The sequence below is a fragment of the Odontomachus brunneus genome, unplaced genomic scaffold (assembly GCF_010583005.1).
Source record: "Odontomachus brunneus isolate Ranch 3 - 2012 unplaced genomic scaffold, Obru_v1 Obru_scaffold_009, whole genome shotgun sequence".
Classification (NCBI taxonomy): domain Eukaryota; kingdom Metazoa; phylum Arthropoda; class Insecta; order Hymenoptera; family Formicidae; genus Odontomachus; species Odontomachus brunneus.
This window is the reverse complement of record NW_022639459.1, coordinates 1,912,087-1,925,629: the sequence shown is the minus strand read 5'-3', so window position 1 is coordinate 1,925,629 and position 13,543 is coordinate 1,912,087. Positions and strand designations below refer to the sequence as shown.

Sequence of the window (13,543 nt, the reverse complement as noted above, 5' to 3'; positions counted from 1 at the left end):
AGTAAAATCAACTATTTCTTTAGAGTTCCGGTTTGTTTTACAATAGTTCGAGAGTTTTATATCATATATAACAATAGTTCTAAAGAAATAATTGATTTTACTGATTAGGTGCGTTGCGTGAACTTAGCGCACCTTTTTTTAAAAGTCTGTTTTTTGCATTTAATGACCGGAACTATTTAAAATTGTTGCATAGGGCTCTAGAACTTATCAAGAGAGTATCAGAACTCTAAAAAAAATGTCACATTTTTAAATATGGTGTGCCGAGTTCACACAAGTCTTGTCAACGGCGTCATAATTTAAGTAAATATTCTTGATTCACTAACGATATTGTTGAAGTTAATAGTATAAAAGTTGTTTTAATAACTGAAGTGTTAGTTTCGACGATATTGCTATTGAATCAAGAAGATTTACTCCAATTATGGCGCCGTTGGCCGATTCTACCGATGAGAATTGATGCACGTAAAAAGGTGCTGTTATATCAATAGATTTGATCAACGGAGTTCTGTAATTGAACTAAATCTTCTTGATTCAATACTACGTTATTGAGACTAATAAGTGAGAATAACGATACCAAGCTGTGCGTTTACGGCTCTGACTGAAAGGCAGGCAACGCGTGTCATTCGTTGCAAATTAAATCGCTGAATTATTCGTTTAACCTTTCCGCATAAGGAGTCACCGACTGACATGCTGGTCCGTGCATCTGTTGAAATTTAAGACGCGTTCCTCACACCTGTCGAAATTTATAAAGCTTTTTCGGGGATCAACGCAGCTGCGCGCATAAAATGTCGAATTTGTAATCCTCACAATGTCTCCACAATTCTCTCACTCAAAAAAAGAACTCTAATTGCAAGATGCTATTTCTTGTAATCCCATATTCTAGGCGAACTTCTATCGAAAAAAGTATTTCTTCTTCTAGTGAAATGGATTGTTAATTGGAAATTTGCTAGATGCTATTGCAACTCTTTTTTTCTCCCTCTTGAATCAAGAGGAATATGTTTACTTCAAGTAGAATGCTAGATATTGTTGTAACTTTTTTTCCCTTCTTGAACCAAGAGCAATGTTTACTTGAAGTAGAATGCTCTCTTACTACAAGACATCTCTACTAAGAACAAAACTTGTTCCACTACGAATTCCTACTTGTACTACGAAATTCTTCTAACTTTAAGAATATTGTGCCTAGAATACTTTCCTTTCAGTTTTAGTAGAATCATCTTGAGACTAATGCATCTACTAGCGAGAGGTGATTCGCGGAAAAAAGTGTTGCTGTATCAATAGAACTGGCCAACAGCACCGTAACAAGAATGAATTTTCTTCATTCCAATAGCAGTAGTATTAAAAATATTAAATACTCCAGTTATTAAAACAATATATAATGTATTGATACAATTAATGTATGATTGCATTAATATAATTGGAACTGATGTCATTAATAATATTGCTATTGAATAAAGAGAATTTATTCCAATTTACTATTGATATAACAGCGTTTTTTTCATGTATCCTCCAGTTAGTAATTTCCTTTAGTTCTCTTTGTGCGTTATAATTTTATATGAACGCAATGTACTTTTGTACATGTAGTGCCAGTTTCTCATCAATATTTCCACGTATTATCTCAAAAATTACGTTATTCCTTTTACTTTTCGTGTGTTCTAAATAAATAATTAATAATTCGATACTTCGAAATAATATAACGTAAGAAAAGTCCCGGTGAAAGTATCCAAGCACCAAGGCTCGAGCGTCTGCTCATGCGACAGACTCTCCCTCCTGAATATGCTAATTAAATTTCTTCCGCCTTGCAGATTTTGACCGTCGGAGAAATTGTAAATTCCCTGCCCTCGAGTCCTCGTGTGTCAAAAGTCGCAAGCTGCTCTGAGTCCGTTGCTTATCCCTTTATTTAGCTGCCTCCTAACCTCGGTTTTATAGCGAATCACTGAAGTCATCTTAAATACGTCACTTTATGTCGCTACCATATTCGTGCACCTGGTGAAACTCGTCGTCCCTTCGTTCACCAAGTGTCCACTAATAACAGTGTTTACAAATTATAATTTATACTATATGATAATAAATCTAATTATAAAAGTTAGTTATTAAATTATAATTTTAATAATAATGGAAATAAAATAAAAAGATATAAAAATAAAATAAATAATAATGAAAATAAAATCGCGAATTATCCTGGCTGTATATCGAGTATGCAATCTAGTTTTTTAAGTTACTTAATTTTATTTTATTTTTATTTACTATCAAAACTTGTTAAAATTTTAATTTAGTAATTGGAATTTATAAATAGATTTATCATTATATCATAGTGTAAATTATGATGTGTAATTCAAACATTGTTTTATTAAAATTATAATTTTATAATTATAATTATATAATTCATAAATTATAATTTTAATTATACTTGTTTCTCGTTATCATATATCGGAACTTTTTACAAACATTGAGCGCAAAACCAATTCTCTACGATTTCTACGATCATTTTCGCAAGTGCGAAATCCGTGGAGAAACTGCGCGACACTGCGATATGCCCGAGGGTTGCTCATACCGGGTGCTCGATTGGAACGCAGCCGCGAGGCGACGGACGAGCGGCTGAATTTGCATACAGTGGCCGCCAGCAACCGACTGGCGAGTTTCGCCGCGTAATATTTATGAGGTACGACTTCCTCCTATTGTTTGTAAGCGGCTACGTACAAGTGACGCCGTCATTTCGCGTTTTCCGGTCGCGGCTTCGCACAGGAATCGTCACGGGGAAATTGATTGCGGAGCACGATCTCTTAATCCAGCGACTGTAATTGACTTCAATTCCCCGGCGCTGATGTCGGCGCGTAGCAAGACGCGAAGAGTTCCCCGCGTTGCTGAACAACGCGAAGGAGACGTATGCGCAAAACTGACGTGTGTTCTCTCTGACGCGATACCGCCGACAAACAACCGATTACAGATGTGATAATTCGAGCGAGTCAATTAGAGATTGCGAAACGTGCTCGCGCGACTCGTGTCGATTATGAGAGCGCGCCAGTCGATATTCCTCCCCTCCGCGCCGAGCCTGATCGGATGAATAATCACGTTCTTTATTTAGCGCCCGAGGACACGTTGCCCGGTGATTTACAACTGGAACATAAGATTTAATTTCCGCCGACGATTACCGGCACAAAGTTAATGTGTCTATTAAGAGAATACCCGTAGCCGCGGCCGATTAAAAAAATCCCAGCCGTAAGACGAATTGCGACATTACCGCTGATTAATGCGCGCTGGAAAATTCACGCGAGCACTATTATATGAGGTGATCGAAGGCTCGCTCGGCGCACGGCTACAATCAGACCGGCGGCCGCGTTCGAGTAACGATGCATACATGCATGCACATTGAACACGCACGCATGCAAATTGAAATCCCACGGAATTCGAGGGCAAACGCTCCATTATATTTTTGAATTTCATCACGGGAAAAGGAAAGCCAGCTGCGCGACAGCAAGAGGCTGTGTATGGTAGCTAAATCTCGTTGTCACTTAATGTATATCCGAAAATACTGCCAGAAGACGTACTGAGAGAAAAAGCTAAGAAATCAAGAATATTTATTCGTTGGTTATTTACTTCTAACAATATAAAATATATTTCTCAAATAAAAAATATATATGTTAAAATATATTTTCTTAGAACCTTAGCCTTTCATGTGAAAGCGACTGTTTATTCTATTTAAATAAGAGAAATTTAGATTTGTAAGTAAATGTGTTATTGGTGCTCACCGAATAAATATTTATTATTTTACAGATGTTTGTTCTGTCAGTTCACGAGTAACGATACCTCAATTGCACAGCGCACAAGTAGAAAGTAATAACACATTCACCTATATTAATATCAAATATTTTTCAAAGAAAATGTATATTTTCTTAAAATCTTAGCTTCTCTTTCTCTCTCTGAGAGAAAAATCTAAGAAATGAAAAATATTTATTTGCGATAAGAGCACACACTTCCTATTTATTTATATCAATATAAAATATTTTTTCAAATAAAAAAATATACATTTTCTTAAATACTGTTAGCTTTTCATGAAAGTAATTGTTTACTTTATTTAAATCAAGGGAATTAAATTTAAGTAAATATATTAGTGCAAATAAATATTTTTTATTTGTTTATATTTTCTCTCAGTATGTGTATATTTAGCTATGAAATCGATGTAGTAACAATAGTGACAAAAGATTTTAGTTACAGCATCAAATTTTTAGTCGCAGCAACAAACACATTTTCAGCAATTAGCTGCGACAGCAAAATCTTTTTTTCCCGCGATGGCTATAACCCCAATTTTAGAAAATTGCTTCAAAAAATATTTCAATTCTACAAAAGAGAGGAGATTGAATCTTTCAGAATAAAAACAGAAGCATCACGATAAACGCCGACTCAATAAAACCTCTCTCTCGCATAAATCAGCTGACTGCTCTGTCGCGGTAATTATCACTTAGGTATGCGCTCTAATTAAGATCAGATGTGCTCTGATGTACGTCCGTCCGCTGCTGTTCCGTTTCACTTTTCGCGCACATAATTGTCAAATCCCTCCAAAATTCCTATCTTCGGTCTAACATTCTCGCCCGTGTTATCGCTCGAGTTATGCTCCAGGATTAAGGGCCGTCGCAGTTGCCGGCGACCCGCACTATCGCGGTTACGCAAAGGCGCATAGACAATGAGACGCAAACAATGCTTTCTTAACGTGAGTGCACCGAATGCCGCGTGCGCGCTCCTCCGGTCGTAAACAATAATAACAATATTTGCGTCCGCGGCTCACGTGAAAGATGCACACGTGCACAGCTGTCCCTTTCGCTTGTCTGCTACGTACGTGAGTGCGTGCGTGCGTGCGTGCATGTGCGTACGCATGAACGTAATCACGCCGCAGCACGTAGGCTCTAATTTGTCTTCGTAACTAGGACATACGCATACTTTTAAGAACGGTACTATTATCGTCTGGAAAAACTTTCTACTTGCTGTGCAATTGAGGTATCGTTACTCATGAACTGACAGAACAAACATCTGTAAAATAATAAATATTTATTCGGTAAGCACCAATAACACATTTACTTACAAATCTAAATTTCTCTTATTTAAATAGAATAAACAATCGCTTTCACGTGAAAGGCTGAGGTTCTAAGAAAATATATTTTAACATATATCTTTTTTATTTGAGAAAGATATTTTATATTGTTAGAAGTAAATATGTCATTAATACTTGTCCATTGAATAAATATTATTTTCTTTCTTGAATATTTTTTCCCTCAGTGTACTAAACCCTTTTATCAGCATTGTTAGATTTTATCGAATGATTATTGTATTTCAGTTGTATTTCTTTCGTTGATATCGTGCATCGTATTCGTACAAAATATAAGCCGTCAATAATTTGGCAGTGTTAATTAATGCGCAAATTAAGTAAAATGTGATCAAAGTAAAGAAAAAGAAGATAAATTGAAGAAAATGAAGCAGATGAAACGTCCGAAAAATTGATGTTCAAAAATTAACTGGCGTTAACGGGTTGAGGAAAAGTCGAGCAAATGACTCTGGACAATCGTGGGCGTCGTGGAACAGCTTACGGCACTGCGTACGTGAGCCGGCACGCACACAGCGGCGGGACACGCACACAGAGTGCCGGTCCGCATTCCACGAGTGGAACAACCGGTACACGATTCAGTGGCTCTCATCTGCCGCTACGCGACGTCGTTTCCCGACAGGAGGCGAGGAAGGAGCGGAGCAACGCGTTATGCAACGCGAGGGAAGAAGTCAGTGGCCCGGCGAATTCGCGGGAGATGAGGTGGCCTCTCTCTCTCTTCCGGATCTCCCCGCCCTTATTTCCTCCTTCTTTTTTATTTCCCTTTACGTGCTACACGTGTGTATACCGCGCGTGCGCGCGATCCGGCCCGTCGAAATCGAAAGTAGTGCGTGAAAAAGCCGAGTGATCCCCTTTCGATCCTGCCGACGAACTGTCCCACGCGAGGGTCCTGCCGAAATATATCCTGCTGACACCTTGATCGCGCACAGTCGGCTTGATTAAGGCGTTCACGTTCACTCAAGTCAAAATGCTTAAAATTACATGAAAATTTGATGTAACATTTATCGCAGTAAGACAGATTCGTAGCTTAAATTTCGTGCGATTTGTCCGCACCGTTTGTGAGAAATTTATCGCGATTTTGCATATGTTGATGAAAACAACCATTATTCCAGTATATAACTTCGTGGAAAGTGATATCATTCAAGTAAAAAGCATACAAGTTATAAATGTTTTATATTAGGAAACGCGCGGCACAGAAGAAAAAATAGTGTTCATTGCATCATTGTTTTTGTGTAACATCCGATTGTAAGCCAAAAGACTGGTGTTTTATGTATTGCACTGAATGAAACGTAGCAAGGTGGTATCATGTATGAAATTAATTTCAAATTAATATTTATTATTTAGATAGTGAAATAAATATATAAAAACATAATTTCGATAATATATAAAAACGTAATTTCGTTCGATAAATAATGAATTTATGAGTAGCTCTCTTGATGCGCCACTGAAGATACGCCCCTTGGGCGCCTTGAAAATACACACCTGATGAATGAACTCCTTAAGTGTAGCGACACCTTTCCTCGATAAGAAACGTTTTGCAACATCCAATAGGAACACGCATCTTCTGAGAATTACTAGAAACAAATTCTCCTATTGGATACAGAACGCTACGAAACTCATCGGGAAAGGGTTGCAACTTTCGATCAGCACAATCGTGGACAGAAAAATGAATCGACTTTGTGTGATAAGTTTCATCCGTTCAACAGGAGAGAATCTATTTTCCGACGGTATAACTCTCCCCTATTAGACGAAACGTTCCGGAACTCATACAAAAAATAGCGGACGATCTATCTGGCCGCGAGTGTACCGGCTGAATCACCCGTAACTGAGCGTATTAAATGACCGCGTTTTTGCCTCCACGTATGTATCATCAGCGGCATGGTGGATGCAATCTCATGCAGCCTCGTGTAGACATTGATGGCTATTTAACTCTGTAACGATAGTAATGGCTGGGAGAACGAGATCAGCGAACGAGATGAGATATCGCGAGGACGTGTCTCTACGAAATGATGGGTAAATAAGCGAAAGGTCGAAGGAGTTTATAAAGGTGCTTAGTAACGAATGAATCCCATAATTCTTGCTTTCGGTACTCTCGAATAAACACGCTACCTCACAGGCATGTGCAGATCAAGGATTTCCCATGTTGAATCGAATCATTGAAACTTAATTTTCAATTAACATAGTTAGGGACATGACCTGTAGAAGCTAATCGTTGAATAATTTTGAACTGTGGTAATAATAGTCGAAAATAACATACGCGATGAATCATTTTTGCAACTACACTAAGAGAAAAATATAGTTGCTTTCGGCGTCAATTATACTTTTCTGTGATTTTAACCAAAAAAATAATTAGAAGAACCATTTTTCTAATAACACTTATTAAAATAATAGTTTTTCTAACTATTTTTGTGATTAAAATGACAAAAGAGTATAGTTGACGCCAAAGACAACTATATTTTTTTCTCAGTGTATCTTGAATTCCAATTATTAATATTAGAACACCATCATCTTTAATTGCTAATCTTTTGGCTTATAATCGGATGTTACACAAAAACAATGATGCAATGAACACTATTTTTTCTTCTGTGCCGCGCGTTTCCTAATATAAAACATTTATAACTGTATGCTTTTTACTTGAATGATATCACTTTCCACGAAGTTATATACTGGAATAATGGTTGTATCTTGAATTCCAATTATTAATATTAGAACACCATCATCTTTAATTGCTTAATTCTGCGTTAATCGATTTCTTTTAATACAAGTAAGGAAATCCAACTTGCTTATTCTCGCTCATTATACAATAATGTCTGACACAACACAATTCTCGTGTGAAGGTAGATTAGGTCAAACTGAACATAAAATTCCTCTACCCTTTTTTGCAAGTAACATTTTTTGTAAAAAAACGTACGCGCCTACTGAAGAGTTAATCGACCCGGAGATTACATCCTGGCGATGACGACAAGGGAATGAGTATTATTCCAGTAGCCGGGCCGGAAATTAATATTCGCGACAGAGCGAGGGAATCGCCAAGAGTCAAGACAATCCCATTTATTGGCGATAGCGACGATAACGTAACGGTATCCGCCATCGAGGATGGACACAACCGTGCATCACAGCGAGAGGAATGTCATTTTCCTGACGTCGTTTCTTTCGACGTGATATACTCCGCGAATGCACGTGTCCGCATTTATCTTCCGGATGTTACGCGGAACTTGTCTTCACCGCGACGAGATATTGTCTGACCATCCACTCTGGAAGATAGATCGATTGATAATCGATAATCCACCATGGAAACATTCAGACAGCAATTTCTCTTCAATCAAGTCAAGTAATTTCTTTTTCTCGTTCACCCTTCGATATTACGGGCTTAAATTGATTTTGTAAGGAGTTATTACAGTTATGTTATGATCTATCTGTATACACCATTGCCATTAATAAGCGGGTTTGTAGGACAGTTTGTGATTTCATATAATATCTATCAAAATATATCGAGTATATATTTTTATTAAAAACGTTTCAATAAAGATGGGCAATCTTCTAGAGGCGTGTAAAATGATGAAAGTAGCCCGATAAGTTAATATAAAATTTTTCTCTACAACACATTTCTGCTAAGATATTCTCATCTGAATTAGGATCTAATATCTTTTCTTCAGAAAAGATTTATGCTGCAATTATAAGCAAATACGAGTAAATCGTAATATTGGTAAAATTCACAAATCGTTACTTTATTGTTGGTCTAGACAACTTCTAGTTAATCGTAAGAGTTATGGTATGATCAGCATATGGTCCGCATACACTGAGAGAAAAATTACCTTAAAATCAAGAAATATTTCTTTGATGTGGATACCATTAACATATTTATTTAAATCTAAATTCTCTTTATTTAAACCATATATTGTTTACTTAAATCAGGTAAACAATATTCGATTTAAGTAAAGAGAATTTAGATTTAAGTAAATATGTTAATGGCACCCATCAAAGAAATATTTATTGATTTTAAGGTAACTTTCCCTCTATGTAGAATTGCAAATCTACTCATAAGTTTTTACGAGTCTTACGAGAACAAGTTGAGTTTTACAATTTTGTCTAGAGTTGCAGTATTAATATCTTTTCTTTCGAAAAAAGTTTGGACTTCTTTTTAAAAACTTTTCTTTAAAAAAAAAACGAATCCTAGCAAGTTTAGGATTAAAAAACTATTCCAAAACTTAGGGGATAAAGAAATTTATCCCCTAAAGTGGAGGATGGTTAGCCCTCCGACTTTCTATCGTAATATAAAAAATGTGTCAAACAATCATAACACGATCTTCGCTTAATTTTAAAACGATACAAAGATTATGAAAACTCGCCAAGCAATATAAGAGTTATTTACAATCCTCAGATCCTAATTTGAGAAGTGAGTATCTCAACAGGAGGTGCGTTGTAAGACAGAATTTTATGGGATTATTTTCACCTGATCTATACGCCTCTAGAAGACTGCTCGCTTTTATTGAAACACTCTGTACATAAAATAATACAGCTGACTACTCATAATGTTGGCGTTGAAATAATCTGGTTATGCAAATCTGCAATTATCGCGTCAGACTCGTAAAGGGTCGATATCACGCGACTCGCGACGGAGCATCGTTGAGTATCGCATGAAAGTGTGTTTCGACACACACTCAAAGCGCGCCTTTTATTACGGTGCTAAATCCACGACGCTGTTTCTCGTTCGCCGATCAATGTCGCGTGAAATCGAGATAGGGATCGGCCGCGGTAATATCGAACATCTCGTCTGCGGTTAGAAGAAAATTGCAAAATGCCGGGCATAAAACGCCGTTGAGAGCGAAATTACGCGGGAAAACCGAGCGAAATGTGAGAACTGGTTCGCTCAATCAACGATCTCTATCGCATCGCGACCGAAAAATATTTCTGTACAGCTATCTACAATATGCAACTATACACGCGCGAAAGCTAGCCGACCTTCGTTTCGACGCAAAATGAATTGCGGAGCAACGTGATCAAGTTAATGTAATCAAGTAATATCGAATCAAAGCCAAAATTGATTCTTTTTATATGATAAGAGCTTATCTCAGCAACTGCTCTAACTGAGCGTATCTAAACGTATCTAATTTATCACCGCAAGTCAAACCGGAAAAATGTTAAATGAGAAAAATTTTACGATAAAAGTTACCGTAGAATTTTATAACCAACAAATATATCGACATTCCGCAATAATTGCCTATCGTTTCATTTCATATTAGTCCTAGCTATGCAAAAATGACCCAACCTACATGAAACATGTTTCGACAAAAATGAAAATGAAAATTTTATACATGATTTAAGTCATTAAATCATGATTAAAATCATTTGATACATGATTTCTTCGCAATTGTTCAAGAAGCATGACCAATTTTCCTTTATTTAGGAGTACTCATCGATAAACTTAAGTCTGAAAAAATGAGTAAAAATGACGCAACTAATAGAAAATAAAACACTGTTTTTAATTCATTTTAAGTGTCCACAAGGTCTTTTTATTTTATGTAGGAAGACGTATAAAGTACCTATTGGTAACAAAAATTAAAAAATTACAATTTTATGGTTTGGATTTCTCATTCTTGCATAACTGTAGCCACTTTATATGTGATATTTATGTTTTAAGAACTGTAATATTTGCTGTGTTTCTAGCAAAATTTGCTATACTCCTTATCAAGATAGGTCTTACTGATAATCTATTCCTGCACTGCTAGAAACATAGTGTAATTGAAAAAAAAACTTATATAAAAACGAACTATACAATATTCCCCCTATATAAAACATCCTTTACTTGTTGTACTTATTATATATTTGTTATATATTTACTTCAAAGAATTATGTGTTGTACTTTTCATATATTAACTACATAAACGAAATATTGTAAACATGTTTCACTTAACAACCGCTTGCATTAAAACGAACATTGGTCAGTTTTCGCACCTCGCAATCTTCATTGATCAAACCCTTATAATAAGATTGCCAGTGCTTCCCAACGCCTCCTTTAATAATGTTCCTAACAATGTTCCCTTCCCGATAATTTCGCGGAGAACCCGTGACACGAACGTTATCGTCACGGACAAGAAGCTTGTCCGGATACGGCGAATTGACAGTACCCAAAGGATCAAAAATAATAGGAGCCGTTTGGCACACAACCGGCAACATTTATCGCACACGTGCAGTAGCGAGATAGGTAACAAAAAAAATTAACAGCGTCGCGCGGCACGCGATTCCATCGGGTGTGCCTAACGCACTTAGACCCATCGGTTTGATTTACGGCCGGCGACGAGGGCGCGGCGCTTAAAATTATCGTCCGAAACTCCGGCGGGGTGCAACAACGGGAGGGCGAGCGTCCCGCCCTAATTCCCAATTCCGTGAGCCTCTGTCTCCCTCTCTCATCCTCCGCCTGCGTCCTCGGCCGCCGTTCGCGAGGGAAATTACTTCGGGGACACCCGGTGCATCTAAATTTCTGGCGTCGTGCTTCGCGGGCTAGGCCTGAACCTGAGTTTCTGATTTATGTGGGCCCCCGGGGGGAGTCCAGTTGCGCCGGGTCTCTCAATACACCCACGCCGCGCCGTGTGTGTACGCGTACACACGTTGCAACGCAAGCAGCGCGCAAGAAGCGCGCTCAATATGTATGTGTGTGTGTGTGTGTGTGTGTGTGTATGCGTGCGCAGCGCCGAGCTGAGCGCAGTACGGAGTTCCGAGCGTGGGTGCGGATTTCTATACCCGCGAGATGCACTTGACGACTTTCGAGCGCGCAGCGCTTACCACTTGTTTGTCCGCGAAATGAAAATCGCGACTGAGGCGTGCTGAGAAACGCGGAATTCACGATCTTCATCGAGCGCTACGCAGCGGCCCGTTAGCTCGCGGATGGCACGACGATAATGGTTAATGGCCGGAATATTTCAAATCGGAAGATTTACGTCTAGAGATTATTTATACGCGCGAAAGTCGCGCCGACCCGCCGACGTAATTCTGACTCTCGAGAGGAAAAGAAGTGCATACATGCAGGAATAAAGTATTTGGTATTTGCAACGCCATAATCGCATGGCGAAAGTATTACAGTCAGGAGACGCATTTCTCTGGTGAACGTTACAAAAACGTTAGTGATAATAATCTTCTATACATATTGCTAATTTTAATCGACTTCAAAGAAGAACTCTCAGCTTATCCTACATGCATATTTGTTTGTTTATATGTTTCCTCACAACTCGAGAACCGCTGGAAACATTAAAATGACTTTTTCCAACTTGTTTAACAGGAAAGTATTAACAATCCTGTACCATTTTGTAAATAACTATATAGATCTTTGAGTTACTCATTCAAGAAGATTGGCGAACAATCATGCACGATTATTTGCCAATATTGTTTGAAGTTTCTCTTTTTCTGTAAAAAAATGACGCAAGAAGCGCTGCTATCTATAATTCAATTAATTTTAATCATCTCTTTCCTCCTTTTAGTTAATATCTAATAAATTCAATTAAATTAATCATCTCTTTCCTTCTTTTAGTTAATATCTCATTTTTATTACCTCTTCTTTCGTTTTGTACGTTAAAGAATGAAAAAAGGTTAAAAATCACAAATCAACGACCGAACAGAGAGAAAATATTTGAAATAATTTATATATAATGCCCCAATTAATAAGGACGCATGTCTGACGCGTATAAAATCGAGAAGAAACGACTTATCTGCCTCGTTCTGAGAACGAGGAGTCGTGTACGTGTAAGTGTCTGGCGCATATGTTGCAGTATCGCGACGAGGAGGTGCGAGACACGATTATACTTATGCGTCTCTCCGCGCGGCAAATTGCAACGTAAAATTATAGGTGCGCGAAGTTATACAATAAAGATTAATGCATACGATAGGGACTCTTGCGGCAACACCCGCGTGCCTCCTCTCGCACGCGCTTACAAGATAGCGCAAACGCGATTCGCTACGCGGATGCGCTTCGCGCGCAGGTGCAAAAAGTTAGCGGCCTTATACACGGGACGAAATTCACAGGCCGGTGAATAATTAAAGGCACAATTGCTATGCGCGTCCTACTTCGCAGCACAGTTTATATATGCCGGAAACAAGGCCGTCTTCGATCTGGCCAAGTTTCCAGTCGGGGCGTGTGTAAGTGTTGCTACACTGAGAGAACGATTTAGTAAATATTACTAAAATTTGGTTACTATTACTAAATAGACGTAAATATAGCGGGCCAAAGCTATGGCAATACTTATTAATTAATTTAGTTCTGTAAAATAAATTATTTATTTGACAGAAGTAAAATTTATTTGCTTCCAGAATATATTTGGTAAATAAAACTTATTGAATAGTTGAGCAAAATAAGCGATTTTGTAATAGTTACAAAATTTTTGGTAGGTTCAACCAACCATCTGTAATAATAGATATTGAAACGATGTAATAGCTGCAAATGAATGAATTTTTCGTTGTGCT

General features: G+C 37.8%; 1 protein-coding gene across 1 annotated transcript in view; it reads right to left on the bottom strand.

The window, feature by feature from the left end:
* The window catches only part of LOC116840384 (protein N-terminal asparagine amidohydrolase), a 119,824-nt gene that overhangs the window by 77,212 nt on the left and 29,069 nt on the right, over positions 1-13,543 (bottom strand). The gene's annotated exons all lie outside the window — the stretch shown is intronic.